Genomic DNA, 16,010 nt, shown 5'->3' on the forward strand with positions numbered 1-16,010 from the left:
ACCCCCAACTGCGCCCCCCCCACTGGCCTGGTCACCCCTAACTGCCCCCCTGCCAGCTTGGTCACCTCTCACGGCCCCCCCACTGGCCTGGTTGCCCCACACAGCCTGCTGTTCAGTCATTTAGTTGTCCCTCACTAACCCCCCTGCTGGCCTGGCCGCCCCACGCAGTTTGCTGTTCAGTCATTTGGTCGTCTCTCACTAACTCCTCTGACAGCCTGGTCACCCCATGGAGCCTGCTGTTCAGTCATTTGGTCTTCCCTCACTAAACCCCCTGCAGGCCTGGTCTTTGTAAGGGAATGATGCTCAATTTGCATATTACCTCTTTATCATATAGGATATTTGGAATTTGGAGTTATGGATAAGGAATTTTAAAGTTATATTATGCTAATACTGAGTCACCTAGCTAGAAATATCATACTTTAGTCCTTTCTTCACCTCAAAAGGTAGAAACAGGGCCTTTTGGCTTCCTATTTTTGCTTATTTGTTGAGAAGCACATGAGTTGTCACTGAGAGGATTGGCTTCATGATGCTCTAAGATTAGGAATAAAAAAAAATCTTACATAACTAGTGGAAGAGAACCTATGCCAATAAAATATGTAGGTATTTGAGCCCAGCCAGTGTGGCTCAGTGGTTGAGAGTCAACCCATGAAACAGAGGTCATGGTTCAATCGTCAGTAGGGGGCGTGTAGGAGGCAGCCAATAAATGATTTTCTCTCATCATTGATGTTTCTATACCTCTCTCCCTCTCCCTTCCACTCTTTGAAATCAATTTAAAAAACATATTTAAAAATGTGTAGGTATTTGAAGACTGACATGTTTATCATTTCATCTTTTCCATTATCCTTATAAATTCTTTAAGGTTTTTAAATAACATTCTCTCTGGAACTAAGAAAAGATGGAAAGAAACAAAATAGTGATATAATCTGCACAGGAAAGTGTTTCAGTAGAAATTACACGTTTTCATGTTGGTGTTTTAAAAATGTAAGAAATTGTGTATTTTCTTTTCTAAATTGAAGAACCTAACTTTTAAAAAATTCCTGAAAATCATTAGCACTTGTTTTATTCCTAAAGAAAGTGAATCTGAAAAATAATGTTGAATTATCCTGCATCTCTTCTTTGGCACTTAAATAATTGCTTCTCATTTATATTCCTCCTTTCCTGGTCCTAATTGAAGCTCTGTTCAGTCTTTTGGCAAAACACTTGCTCCTGCCTCTTTCCAAATACCAACTTCCATATTTTCCACCTCTGAGTCCTCAGGCTTGAGGTACTCACTTATACCCCTTATGCTATTCCAGACTCTTGGTTAGACATGTTAGATCTATTTATCTCATTAATTGTTATAACCAATTTTGATAATAAATATCATTCAGTAGCTCAGAGTTTAAGAAACCTGCCCAAAGTCAGGAATCTGGTAAGAAATTCAGTTTGAACTGTAAGTCTCATTTGTTTTCTTAATGTCATTCTCTTTCAGGGAAATCACCACAGGTACTTAAATCATTTTCTATATATTCTAAGAATGGTCTACAAAGTCAACATACATTCAAGCATATTTTAGTATGTAATAACTTATATACTTGTGCTGCAGATTTTAAAGCTACAGAGACTTTACAGGTGTCTTTTTAAAGTTATCAGTACTAGTAAATTAGTATTCAATTTACATATATTTTATCCCTTTTTTTCTTTTTCTTTTATTTTTGCCTAATTTATCTGGCTAGAACCTCGCTTTAGGTTGAATGTTGAATAGAATCAGCAAAGCAGATAACTGTACCTTATTCTTGACCTAACAAAAAGAAATCCAGCCTTTGAGCACTAAGTATGATGTTAGCTACAGGTTTTCTGTAGATGACCTTTATCAGGTTAAGAAAGTTTTCTTCTATTCCTGGTTTGCTGAGAATTTTTATCATGAATGGATAATAGATTTCCTCAAAAGTTCTTTTTTCTGTATTTACTGAAATTATTGTGTGTTTTTCTCTTTCCAGCTTGTTAATATGATGGATTAGATTAGTTTTGGAATGTTAAACCAGCCTTGCATTCCTGGGATTAACCTCATTTGGTCATAATGTATATTCCTATTTATATAGTGCTAGATTTGCTTAATATTATGTTTAAAATAAGGAAGGTGAGTGGAGACATACCACTATCTAGTTATTTATGAACCAGGAACTTTAATTCATCACAAAAATTGTTGAGTCATTGGGTATAGTCAGATAAAAATGTTGAATCTTAAGCAGCAAAGTGATAATTGGCTGGATTTCTGATTGTTCTTTCCTGTGATATATTTGTCTTTTAAAATAAAATCATAGGATTTGGATGTGTCCCTATACATTTTTATCCTGTTGATTTTTCACCATCATTCCTGCTTTTTGAGCTTTTTCAGTATCCTGATTCTGTCAACTGTCATATTGACTCACCCCTCAAGATGGAGGTTACCTGAAAGTGTGATAATCATACCTCCTTTATCTCTATACATCATGTAGATAAAAAAATGTTTCATAGGACAAGGCCAAATATTTTGGTTGGTCTATTTTTTTCCATGGATGAAAACTTGAATAAGTAGCCACTATAACATGATAGTCCTGCTTAAAAATAAAATCAGTTTTTCTATTAGTATCTGTGTCAGCTTGAGTTAGTAATGTCAATAGTGAACATTCACAATCATATGATTATAGTCAGGGTTAGGTAAGGATTCAAAATCAGTTAAAGTTCAGGTTTCTCTGTTGTACAGATTTCATGGTTTTAATAAAAAGAGGACAATAATTTTACATTTTGAGGCATCCATTCTGACTATGTCAAAACAGACAAAGGAATTCAATGCGTTAAAATGTCTACCTATGTGGTATGTATCTATTGGTTCTTGTTCTGTAAACTACCCACAGTGAAAGTTACTGGCTACCTGCTAACAATCCACTCTCCCTTCCCAATTGGTCTGGTACCTGATAGCGTAGTTTTTGAGTTCCAATTCAGCCTTTTGATCTTTTATATTACTTTTATTAGCCGTGCATGTTCTCCTTTCTGTCAGTATGCTATTGTGATCACATGTTTGGGGGATATGCTGTAATTGATTTACTGATGGTGAATTCCTCTATATAAGAGAAATCTACCAACTCAGGAAAAATGCAAGTAGAAGAATTGGGACAGCATACCTTGTGGGCAAAGGCTTCATGCAGATTTTTATTGTTCCACTGAAAGTCAAGGACAAGGCTTAGTGCCTCCCTTCCCCAGCTCTGTTTTTGCTGTCATATTTGTTTGTTTTTGTTGAAGATCACACCACATCCCTACCAAGACCAAGGCCCCTGTCTCTTGTTCTTGAATGACTACTAAAACTCAAGGCTCTCCATCAAATATTGCCAAATACTTCAGGACAGCTTTCTACTCTGCTTTCCAGCTTTTTGCATTTGGACTCTTTCATTGAAACACTCCAAGTTCCTTCCATCATTCTTCACTTGCTTTTTTCACCATCAATATCATTACAGCTGAGAAGCTTCTCACATGAAAGTATGAAAATAAGACCTAATTAATTGCTCAAAATTTAGGTCGATTACCGTAAGATATATATCCTTCTTCTGAATTATTATGATGCACTCTCTAGGTGTTTATAAGTATTATCTCAATTTTATCACTCTATTTAAATACAGACGTTCTTCTTTTCAAAAGTCACTTAAAATCATACTTATAGTTTTTATTTTTGAATAGTACAATCACTGTTAATTCATTAAAAAGGAAAGAATCAGCCTTTGAGAATTCTGAATTATATCTTTAGATTATATCATCATATACTAATCATATATTATGTCTAAAAGAAGATATATCCCCCAGGGCATGTTAGGACATGATTTATTATACTTAGTATTTCTTGCTTGGATATATGTATCTCTAACGCAGTGTGATTAAGTTTATTTATAATGTGCACTACTAAGATTATTAATTTCAGTACATTTATGGTTGTCACATTTGTTTACAGATATTATGAAGTATGTAGAATATGCTCAGACATATTATTTTACAAATCTGTTTAAATACTCCATCACTGACATCAAGAATTCAGAGATAAAAGATAAAGGAAATCAATTTTATAGTTCTTGTTGCTGTTTTTTTAATGCTTCTTATTCCATGAATTTCTATCCTCTCTTGTTTGTGCTATAATTATTTAGAAAATATATAGATAGCTAGATAGAGAGGGAGGAAGGGAGAGAGTTGTAAATCTCTAATCAAAATTGGCATATTTTTTATTTTTGAAAATTTAAAAAATAGATTTAGACCTCAAAAAAGTGTGAACCAAATAAATCTTTCTCAAAATGGGAACACTTCGCAGGATGGAGACAATATTGACTTAACTTGTCTCACTACTCTTTTCAGCGTTGGACTTGACCTTGAATGTGATTGCTCTTCTAGCCGCAAGTGCTATTCTTAAATATATGATGCCTACTGTGTTGTCAGATGGGTAGCAGATCTAAAATGTGCAAAATTAGAGTAAGAGTACAGCCAGGTGCATGGAGTTTGTGAAGGCCAGATCCAACCCTGTTGCGATGAAGCGTTAGGTTGAAAAGATTGTTAGTCATAAAAAATCCCCCACCATGTACTCAGTTCCACCTAAATTCACCTGGTTCATGCAGGCTCCACTTCTTTGCTTGAGGTGAAATTCACATGAACTTTAAATGCTTGATCAGAAATATTTCCTTGGCTTTGCCTGGCCAGAAAGAACTAGAGAGAGAAAAGCTCTGGGCCAGGGGCATCCTGCTGGCCAATTGTTGCAGCTCAGAGCTGAGGGAAGAAACAGGGCATCGCTAGGTTGCACAGGGAGTTTAGGCTTTTAGACATTTTGTTTCCTGACCTCTCAATAGCGGTGGTTATTGTGTATTCATTTCCTGCCCCTCCCCCCGAAACCCAAACCAATACAACAACAACAACAACATCAGAAAACCCTTCCAATCTAGAGATAGACTGCCCCCCGAAACCCAAACCAATACAACAACATCAGAAAACCCTTCCAATCTAGAGATAGAGATCTCCTTTATGTCTTCCATTTAGAAACCCCTGATGCCAAGTCCAGAAAATGCTGAAATTGCTCTGATTATTTGTAGTGCCAGGACCATTGGCATCAGCAGCTTCTTATAAAAAAGGTTGCAACCTGGGTTGGAACTGGAACTATAAACTACTCATTAGAAACAGATTTTGGAGAGAACTGGAGACCTGGGTCCAGATAAGTTGGAACAGGAGAGGACGGTACAAATGCCCAAAGACAGAACCAAACAGTGAAACCGAACATGGCATTTTGGAAGGACTTTAACATTGTAGACATAAGGAATTTTCCCCAAGATCATGCACCAAAATACCACTAAATACAAAGGCTGATGCTCTTTTATGTCTTTCTTACCAAATGGGAGATAAAAAGTGTTAGAAGTGCAGGTGAAGCACAGAGAAGGGTGGGTCAGAACAAGACAAACGTGGTGACGGGGGCACGTTAGATAGGTGGCTTAGAACGCTTCATTCCTTCAGCTTGTGTTAACTGAGCCACTTTTTCTTTTGTACCATGGAAAAAGCTAGAGATACTATACTGTATAAAACCTGACATAATCTCTGGAATCTTTATTTCAGTAAAAAAAATGACATGCATCAGTATGAAATTATAGCTATGTTATTGCTGGAAATGAGTGTTGGGTGATAAGAGATTATAACAGGGAACCCACAATGAGATACAGGTGATGCCGCGGTGAGAGAGTCCTTTCTAAGCTGAGATAAGATGGAAACAAAGTACTTTGTGAAGAAGGGGGAGGCAGAAAAACATCTGGGCGGAGAAAACCATATGCCAAAGACTTTATGGCTGGAGGGAGTGTATTAGTTGGGAAGGATTAAAAATATGGAGCAGAAGAATGAAAATGAGCATAGAAAGAGGTGAGGACCCCAGTCTGATTGTCCAGGGTCTTGGAAGCCCATGAAGACACCTTGTCTGAACGGAAACCAAACTGCAGTGTGAAGAGGGGGCTTGCTGTCAGTAAGAACCAGTGTAGGCTGGCTGGTCAGAGGCATGTTTAGGAATGAAGAGGAAGGTGGAGATGGACTGGTCCAGGCCCTAGGGAGAAAGAGGAGGGGAGGGGAGGGGAGAAGGGAGGAGAAGAGGATAGAAGTGGGAGGGGAGAGGAGAAAGAAAGATATTTTTAAAGAGCACCAGACAAACTTAAGCAGAATTTCCACAGGTAGAACAGAATATATAATCACTACAAATTAGATGCTGTTTTCACCCCTCCCTAAATATAGATTTCATTTGCATCATCATCTTGTCTGCTAAATGTCATTTTTAAAATGTGAATTTTTAAATGTCAGCTAACAAGGAAGTTTGACTTCTCAATCTCCCCTGTTATTCTGACTGCGCCAGTCTATTATTAAGGACATTTTTAGCAGTTGATTGCTGATATTACTAATTAAGCATCCGTTGGTGTAAATTGATTAAAGGTGACATGCTTTTTTTTTTAGAAAATCTTGTGGCAGAGAATCTGCTGGATAGCGCTTATCCCTGTCATGGCCAAATGCATTAAGCAGATTTGCACAAAGAAATATAATTGTAATGTAATCGTTGGAACTCCTGCTGAGCCACACATTACATGCTCTCAAAGGCCGTTGCTCAGGGGTTTCATAGAAGAAATTTCGGCTTCGGATAGAAGAACGGATGAGAAACCTAGACAAACCAGAAAAGCTTTAAAGTCTCTCTAACTTGATGCTATAATTCCAGTGACCCTTCTCCATTCAACATGAGCAAAATCAGTGGAGTTACTTAGATACTTCCTCAAAAAGGCTCAATTAACTGTTGCAGCCACAGTCACAATCACATTATCTCGCCTGTTGAAAACCTGACTCTCTAATTAATGTTGTAGCATACGTGCCTTCATCTGTTTGCTCCTCCAGTTCTCTAATGAGACACACACTCACCACAAGGTCTTCCTTAAGAAATACTAAACCGACTGACTGGGCATGACACTGTCACGTAATTAATGAAATGGGGACGATTTTGAAATCCCTATGCTGTTATTTTTCTTTAAAGAAAAGGGTTTTGAAGATTTGCAGAAGGGCTCCAGAAAGGATGTAAAGTGAACAGTTAGCAACCTTTGACTACACAAACAAGGGCAGTAGATGGCATCAAGGTTGCCAGACAGAATTTCCCCCAAACAGTCCAGGAGATGTGGAAATTCAAGAAAATAAATCTGCATCAGAGAAAATGGTCTGTTTACAGTGACATCTAGTGGTGTTGATGTCCATGCTCGCCCATTCCTATCAGAATTCCCAAGGAAGATAACATATACAGAAACTATATTCCTTTATTGTTTTTATCAATACAAACATGTAATGGATGAAAGGTGCAGTCGGAGTGACAGGAATAAGTAATTCACAGCATGGGACATGAATGGTATCATCTGTGTGAAGAACCTGTATTTGAAAGTGGTATTAGGAGAATGGATTATGGCTGGGCAGATGAGCGCACAAAAGGGAATGATGTCTGCCCTTCTGTATATATGTGTATTTTGTTATGTTAAAACATGTGACAATATATTCTTTTTTCATATCTTTATTTTAGATGAATGAAGCCAATCAATCAGGAGATTCATGGTATAAATACCTTTGTGAAAAATGAATCAATCATCTAGTTGTAGATTTATCTTAAATTAAGATAGCTACAAGGACTATAGTCCAAAATGGTTATCATACAGAATACTGGCAACCTCTCTTTTCTAATAGCTTACACTGGGAGAGTTTTACTCACTCTGCTAAAGAGATGTGTATGCAGGGTTGGAGGGGGCAGTGGGGATGTAAAGCACAACACAATTATAAATTTGCCCTGACACAGTAGACCTTTTGTTTAAAACACATTTTTAATGGTAGAGATGAAAAGAAAAGTAAATATTTGAAATAAAATGTACGTTGATATAGTAAACAAAAATTTAGAAAATGTAGAGGCTCATTACAATCAAGGGGCTGATGGAATGGCTAAGTAATAGTTTGTCCTGACACAGTAGACCTTTTGTTTAAAACACATTTTTTAATGGTAGAGATGAAAAGAAAAGAAAATATTTGAAATAAAATGTACTTCGATATAGTAAACAAAAATTTAGAAAATGTAGAGGCTCATTACAATCAAGGGGCTGATGGAATGGCTAAGTAATAGTCCCTTGAATTGCTTCACAGGTGAAGTAATTTTGACAAGCATTGCTTTTTCAGGGGAAGGTTTTGCTTTGCACCAGTTCTGAAACTTGTTCTCAGGGAGCCCACAGAGAAATTCATTCTTTGCACTGCTCTTAGCATAGCTTCTGGATCATTTTCAGGCAGACCTCATTCCTGTGGGCAGATGGCTTCACTCAGCAATTCATTCAACTAACATGGGTAGCCACTCATGTGCCAACCCCTGTGAATGAACCTGAACCAGTATAAGCTCTCAATCCTTGAAACTTCATGTCTTCACCTCTTTTCCTACAATAAAAAAGGAGTCTTTCCTAAGTGTCTCTAGCACCATCCCATGGGCTCTCTTTCAGCAGTTGCCATCAATATTCTCGGATATTAAATATAAAGTTTCAGAGTGTCCTTGAAGTTTATGTCTGTCCACTTGTACCCCCTCTACTTCCGGGCCCATAAAAATGACTTTGACCTTGGAGACCATCGTTTCCCTTCACAAGATGAATTGCACACAGCCAGACTCAGTAAGCGTTACTTCAAAAGCTCACCATTCTACTTTATTTTCCCATGTGATAACCATTTTGCCTGCACGTGTCATGGGTAGATATTGTGAAAGACCAAATGTGACAATAATTCCTCCAAGTTCTACTCCGAGTATTGAAAAAAAAAAAGAAAGAAAAAAACCATACCTTCTCCTTATGTAATAAAGTTAAATAACTTGACTTTTTCAGACAGTAGAATTTATCATCGAAGCATAAATTAGTTCTACAGTGGCATGATTTAAATACCACTTTTGCCCACAGAAAGGGAATTATGGTAAACAGATTCATAGAATTTCTATCCTAAAACTTTGTCTGGGTGTTGTAGGGCATAGCCACAGGCAGATTTCAGAAGGCTTTTAAAGATAGGAATGGAAAATGCTTCATACATGTACCTAAGGATAAGGGAAAAAATTTACTTTTAACTTCTATCCACAGGCTTGAATTTGACTGACTTACAAACTCTTCCTAAAGGAACAATATTAAGATTCCGTTAAAATATTTAGTGATGCAACATGTCAAACACTCCGTGTACATTTGCAACCTTAAGAGTAAGTGCAGTCCCCTTCCGTCGCCTCTGGTTTCACTGTGTGCTCAAAAATGCAGCCTCTGCCTGGCCAACTGCCCTTCTCCCGGCTTAAAACAAAAGAGCAGGGAGGTTTTGTTATTGTTGACAGTGTCCAGAATCTCTGCAATATTGTGCAAACGGCATTTTGATGGTAGCATGCAGGCAAAAATACTGAAAGGTGCATACATGTCCTTTTTTAAAATGTATCAGTGATATTTTAAAGTAAGGAATGGAATATTTATCCTCACATTTATGCCACCTAAAGCGTCACGTACGTATGCATTCACAACTGTAATAAATACCACTGATTTTTGTATTGTTTTATTCAAAGAATAATCCACCTCTCTCTCCTTTTCTTTCTTACCCGGCTTTTATTGCATCTAGCTGCATACCTCGGGATCCATAAGTCCAGTCTAAACTTCAGGCAGTTGATAGTCATCTTTCTGGGGCTGACCCAGCTTCAGGTTCCGTGTGGGCCCCATGCTCTCAGTGGGTTCTTTGCTTACTCTCGCACAGAGGTTCTCAATGTGGCTTACATATTAGAATCACCAGGGGATCTATCAATATATATTCATATCTTTATTTCAGGTGAATGAAGCCCACCAATCTGGGGATGTATGGTATGGATACCTTGGTGAAAAATGAATCATCTCCTGGCAGATTTATCTGAAATTAAGATAACTAAAAGGAGTATATTCCTACGTTACATAATCATATATAGGATCATGCTCCCAATCCAGACATTCTGTATTCCCAATTTTATGACCTGGGGTGAAACTTGGGTAGATGTAATTTTAAAAAATATCCCCGGTGATTCTAATTATACACACATGGCTGAAAATTATGTCCTTTTATTTCTGTTCTACCCCTAATGTTCACTTTTCCTTTTTAGTGAGAGACAGGGAGGGAAGATGGGTGACATAAGCCAATTATACAAAATTCCAAAGGTAGAAAATAGTAAACCTTCCTTGTTACCCTAATTTTTAACCACTCAGCTGTCCTAGGATTGCATATTTTCTTCAGATAAAATATATTCACAAAAATACATGACTTTTCTTTCAACAACTCCCTCACTTTCCATTTACCATTCAAAAGACAAGATACTTGACAAAATCACATGAATATTGCTGTTAAAAATATGTGATAATACATATGAGTACCTCTCTATATCAGAACGTGTAATTTTGTTTCATTCTTTTTCACAATGGCACAATATTCCATTCTGTGAATAAAGAATAATCCATGTAATCTATGTTTCTGCCTATTTAACACTACGTCACATGTGTGAGAATATTTGTAGAATAAATACTACAAATGGATGTGCTGTATCCAAGAATTGTGCATCTCTTACTTTGGTACTTAATACAAGTCACCTTCCAGAGATGCTGGGTGATTGACACGTTCACTAATGAGATGCAAGTGCTTTTTTCCTCTCTTGCCAACACAGTGTAATAGCAACATTTTCTTTATTTATTATTTTTAATTTATTTTTTAAAATATATTTTTATTGATTTCAGAGAGAAAGGGAGAGGGAGAGAGAGATAGAAACATCGATGATGAGAGCAAATCATTGATCGGCTGCCTCCTGCCGGGGATTGAACCTGCAACCCAGGTATGTGCCCTTGACCAGATCGAACCTGGGACCCTTCAGTCCACAGGCCGATGCTCTATCCACTGAGCCAAATTGGCTAGGGCATTAACAACATTTTAAAACCACCAGTCTGATAGGTGGGGGAAAAAAAAAGGATTTCATTATGGTGCTAAATGTCCATCTTTTCTCAGGGATGAGGCGGAACACTTTTCTTATGCTTAAGAACCAATTATATTTCATCTTTTCCATACTGTGTCTTCACATTCTTTACCCATTTTTCTATTGGATTGTTCACTTTTAACAATTGGTTAAAATTAGTTTTAAGGTTTATTTTACATATTAACAAAATCACTCTTTAGTTTTGAGTTGTACATGGTATTTTTCCCCCATATATAATTTATTCTTCTTCTGTAAATAAATTTACTTTTAATTGTTTAGGTTTTATGACATAATAGAAAGGGTTTTTGAACTGTAAAACTATTTAAATATTATAAAAGCTTCTTTTTATAATTTCATTTTTAAGTGTATTTGATCAATTTAAATTTAGTCTAAATTTATAATTGTTTATTAGTATTTATTTTTATATTTGAATATTTTGTTTAATTATTTACATACTGCCTCCTTCTGTATTAGATTTAAGTTGATTTAAGAACATTAATACAATGTAATCCATAAAATAAGTTTAAAGTGAGTGAAAACAATGAAGAAAAAAATGGCTAAATAGGCAGAGACATATGTGAGTTTAGTATACAAATTACATGTAATGAAGAAAAATACTTTGCTTAAAAATGGACCACAAAGATGTCTGATAGTGAGAAAAGGAAATGTGGTATAATATAATAATTTATTAAATTTATGGGATCATCAAATTTATCCCCTAAAGTGTGTGTACACCTCTCTTTCTCTCTCTGTCTCTCTCTCTCTCTCTCACACACACACCATGTTTATCAAGAATATTTTCTAACACTTAAAATATAAAGAAATTAAATCAGAATCTACCAGGCTTACATTGCTAATAAGTGATCACTGAGAGCATAGAAGTAACATAACTACGTAGCTCAAGCAGCACAAAGAATACTACTTAAGTCCTAGCAGGTTTGGTTCAGTGGCCTGCAGACTGAAGAGTCCCAGGTTGCATTCAGGTCAAGGGTTACGTACCTTGGTTGCAGGTCGCCTGGTTCTGGTCCAGGTGTGTATAGTAGGCAACCAATCAATTGATGTGTGTCTCTCACATGGATATTTCTCTGTCTCTCCCTTTCCCTTCCACTCTCTCTAAAAAAAAAAAATCCTCTGGTGAGGATTAACAAAAAAAGAAGAAGGAGAAGGAGAAGGAGAAGAAAGAAAGGAGGGAAGGATGGAAGAGTGGAAGGAAGGAAGGAAGGAAGGAAGAAAGGAAGGAAGGAAGGGAAAGAATGAAAGAAAGAGAACCCTATTAGTATTTAATGATTTTGTTTATCTCACCTATTTGCAGGCTGTCTTTTTTTTCACATTGTAGCAAAATTTGGAATAAGGACCACATGTAGTTTAGCTGGGTCCAGAAAGTTGGCGATAGTTTAACTCATGACCTATGTAAAAAGGCAGTAACTTACTTTTTAAAACACAACTTACACTATTCTGGATACTAAATAACAGTAATATCAACTGGTAAATTTTGTCAAACAGTGCTCTATTAGGAGTAGGGTGGTAAGTGCTCTCTTTTCTTTATCTTGTTTAATCCTTACAGCTTAGTAGAGTAGACTGGTTGCTAAAGTTGAGGTCAGAGGTTTGAGTCAGTCCATCATTTGTTTATTCAACAATTATTTATGAAGAGTCTACAGTTTGTTAGCACTGTGTGAGGAGCTAAGGATTATAAGGTACATTCTTTTTCTAAAAGCTTACCTATTAGTAGGGTAAAAGAAAAAAAAATACAGAAGCAAAAAATGAAATTGAAAAAAGTTCCAGCTTATGAAATGTGCTTTGAAGGAAATAAGTATGGTGATAAGATAGGGCAGACTAGGGAGGGGTGGTTAGAAAGGACTTCTAAAAGATGTTATTTGAGCTGAGACTTAAAGTGGTGAGGAAAAGCTAGCCATATGCTCACCAGTGTTCTAGATAAGCAACTATCTGGAAGGCCTTGAGCATGGCTGGGGTGGCCCAGTGGTTGAGCATCTACCTATTAACCAAGAGGCCATGGTTCGATTCCAGGTCAGTGCACATGCCTGGGTTGAGGGCTCAATCTCAGTGTGGGGCATGCAGGAGGCAGACTATCAATGATTCTATCTCATCATTGACATTTCTATCTCTTTCTTCCTCTTCTTTCCTCTCTGAAATCAATAAAAAGGAAGGAAGGGAGGGAGGGAAGGAGGAAGGGAGGGAGGGAGGGAGGGAGGAAGGAAGGAAGAAAGGAAGGAAGGAAGGAAGGAAGGAAGGAAGGAAGGAAGGAAGGAAGGAAGGAAGAAAGGAAGGAAGGAAGGAAGGGGCTTTCTTTTGATTTGTGGTTGGTTGCATAGCATATTTTTGCAGTCTATTTACTTTTAACCCATTTATATAATTACTAGAGGCCCGGTGCATGAATCCGGTGGGGTCCCTCAGCCTGGCCTGTGTGATGGGGCCAAAACTGGCTGTTTGACATCCCCCGAGGGGTCCCGGATTACAAAAGGGTGGTTCTCGGGTGACACACCCCAGAATTGGGCTCCCTCCTCTCTTGTTCCAGGTACATCACCCGAGAACTGCAGCTGCCAAGTAACCTTAGCTCAGCAGCTTCTGCGTTGAGCTTCTGCCCCCTGGTGGTCAGTGTGCATCATAGCTACCAGTCGAACGGTTGGATGGTCACTTAGGCTTTTATATATACAGATATATAAAATAGGGTTGTCATAGATAACATAGATATGTTATTTTTAATCCATTCTGACCATCTGTATTTTGGTGAGTTTAAATCACTCCTTTTATTAAAATTATCAATATGTTTGGATTTAGTATTTCCTTTTTACTATTTTTTCTAATTTACCTCAATTCTTTTTGTTTTGCCTTCTTTTGAATTGTTGAAATAATGTTAGTATTTCATTTTAACTTACCTATTGAGTTTTTCATGATATCATTTTGCATAGTGTTTTAGTGGTTTCTCTAGAATTATGGCACTTATACTTTGTTTTGTATTCTATGAAAACTTAACATTTTATCACTTTTTATTCTCTTATTAGTTGTAGTTCTCATATATTACAACTACATATATTGAATATCTCATTAGAAAATGTCATAATTTTTGCTTTCAATCATCATATGCATTTTAAAGAACCAAAAGAATAGTCTATTATATTTATCCAGATGCTTACCATTTATATTACTCTTCCTTTACTCCTTACAGTAAAGGTTTGTTATGAGTGATGATTTCTCTTTGTTTACTATCATCTAAGACTGTCTCTTTTTTTATTTCTGAAGAACGTTTTCACTGGATATAGAATTTTTTGTAACATTTAAAAAATGTTTCACTTCCTTCTGAATGCCATGGGTTCTGATATACTAGTATACTCTTTTGAATCCGCATTCTCCTTATATAAAGAGTGCCCAGCTGCATTCCAGATTTGTGTATTTGTCTTTAATTTCAGCAGTTTCATTATGATGTGACAACATGTGGATTTTTAGTTTATCCTGTTGGTAATTTCCTGAACCTCCTCTTGTTTCTGTGAGTTTATTTTTTTTATCAAATTAGGGAAGTTTCCACATTTTGTTTTGTTTTGTTTTCTTCTTCAGACATGCTTTTGTTTTTGTACTACATACTTTTCACCCCATTTTCTGTGATTTAGATGACACCAATATTAGACCTTTTGACATTGACCCACAGGACTCTGAGATTCTGTTCATTTTTTTAAAAGCCTGCCTTTCTCTGTTTTTCAGAATGCTTAATTTTTCATGATCTGTCTTGAACTTCTCTGCCTTTTTACTCTGTCACTCTAGTCTCTTGTTTAGACCATCTAGTGAATTGTCTGTATTGATTGCTGCATTTTCCCATCATAAAGTTTCCAGTTGATTCATCTTTATATAGCCTAACTCTTTGCTGAGACATTCAATCTTTCTATTCATTACACAAGTGTTTGAATTTGCCTATTGAAACATGTTATGATAGCTGTTTTAATGTCTTTATCTGATAAGTACAACAACTCTATCATCTTGGTTTTGGTATCTGTTGATTGCTTTTCCTTTAAGTGTTATGATAAGAAATTCCTGATTCTTCCTATGCCAGGTAATGCTGGATAATATCCTGGACATTTTTACTATTGTGCCATGAGATTCCGACTTATTTAAATTTTATGAAAGTTGGTTTTCTTCTTTCAGTAGGGATTGACCTATTTAGGTTTAAGATAAAAGCTCTGATCCAATGTTAGGGCAGCTTTTAACACATTTGCAGTGCAGTTTGAATCAGTTGGTGTGCCCACTTTCACACAGCCATTCTCGGACTAGTCAGTGCTCTACATTCTAGCTTAGTTTTAAAACCTTTAATATCCTATTTAGTATCAGATCTCCATGTGTTCAGCTCAGAGATGAGCACAGGAGTTCATTCACAACTTTGTCGTTCTCTCTCAAGCTCCCTATTCTCTGTAACCTCCCTGGAGCCTCCTTCCCAGATTCTCTGGTCAAGAATTTGGGCTTTAGTTCCATGCACTTTCCAAAATGTCTGAGTCATTCAATCTATAATAACATCCTGCAGGGCCTTTGTTTTAAGCTTAGAGTTGTCTTTTCTCTGTAGATGTCATTCTGAAGTCTCTCAGACTATGTGAATATCTGATACTTTAACCTTCATTTGGTCTTCAGGTCTCTAATGAATATTATTCAGAACACCCACTTAATGAAAAATGTTCCCTGCCTGCTGGATCTTTTTGTCATCTGAAATTTAGAATTTGGAGACAACCTGAGTTTCTACTTGCTAACAAATCACGATGATCTATCAATAATTCATTCTGTCACAATTTGTATCGTAGATCAGGAAAGATGTAGACACACACACACACACACACACACACACATACATCGTTCACATGCACACACTGTACACACATACTGTTCACATGCAGACAGTGTATACACACATATACATGCTATATATACACACACACATTCACATATATTAGTAAGCAAGTTGGAGTGACCTCTGTTTTCTACATTCCATCTGTGGAAT

The sequence above is a fragment of the Myotis brandtii genome, unplaced genomic scaffold (assembly GCF_000412655.1).
Source record: "Myotis brandtii unplaced genomic scaffold, ASM41265v1 scaffold32, whole genome shotgun sequence".
Lineage (NCBI taxonomy): Eukaryota > Metazoa > Chordata > Mammalia > Chiroptera > Vespertilionidae > Myotis > Myotis brandtii.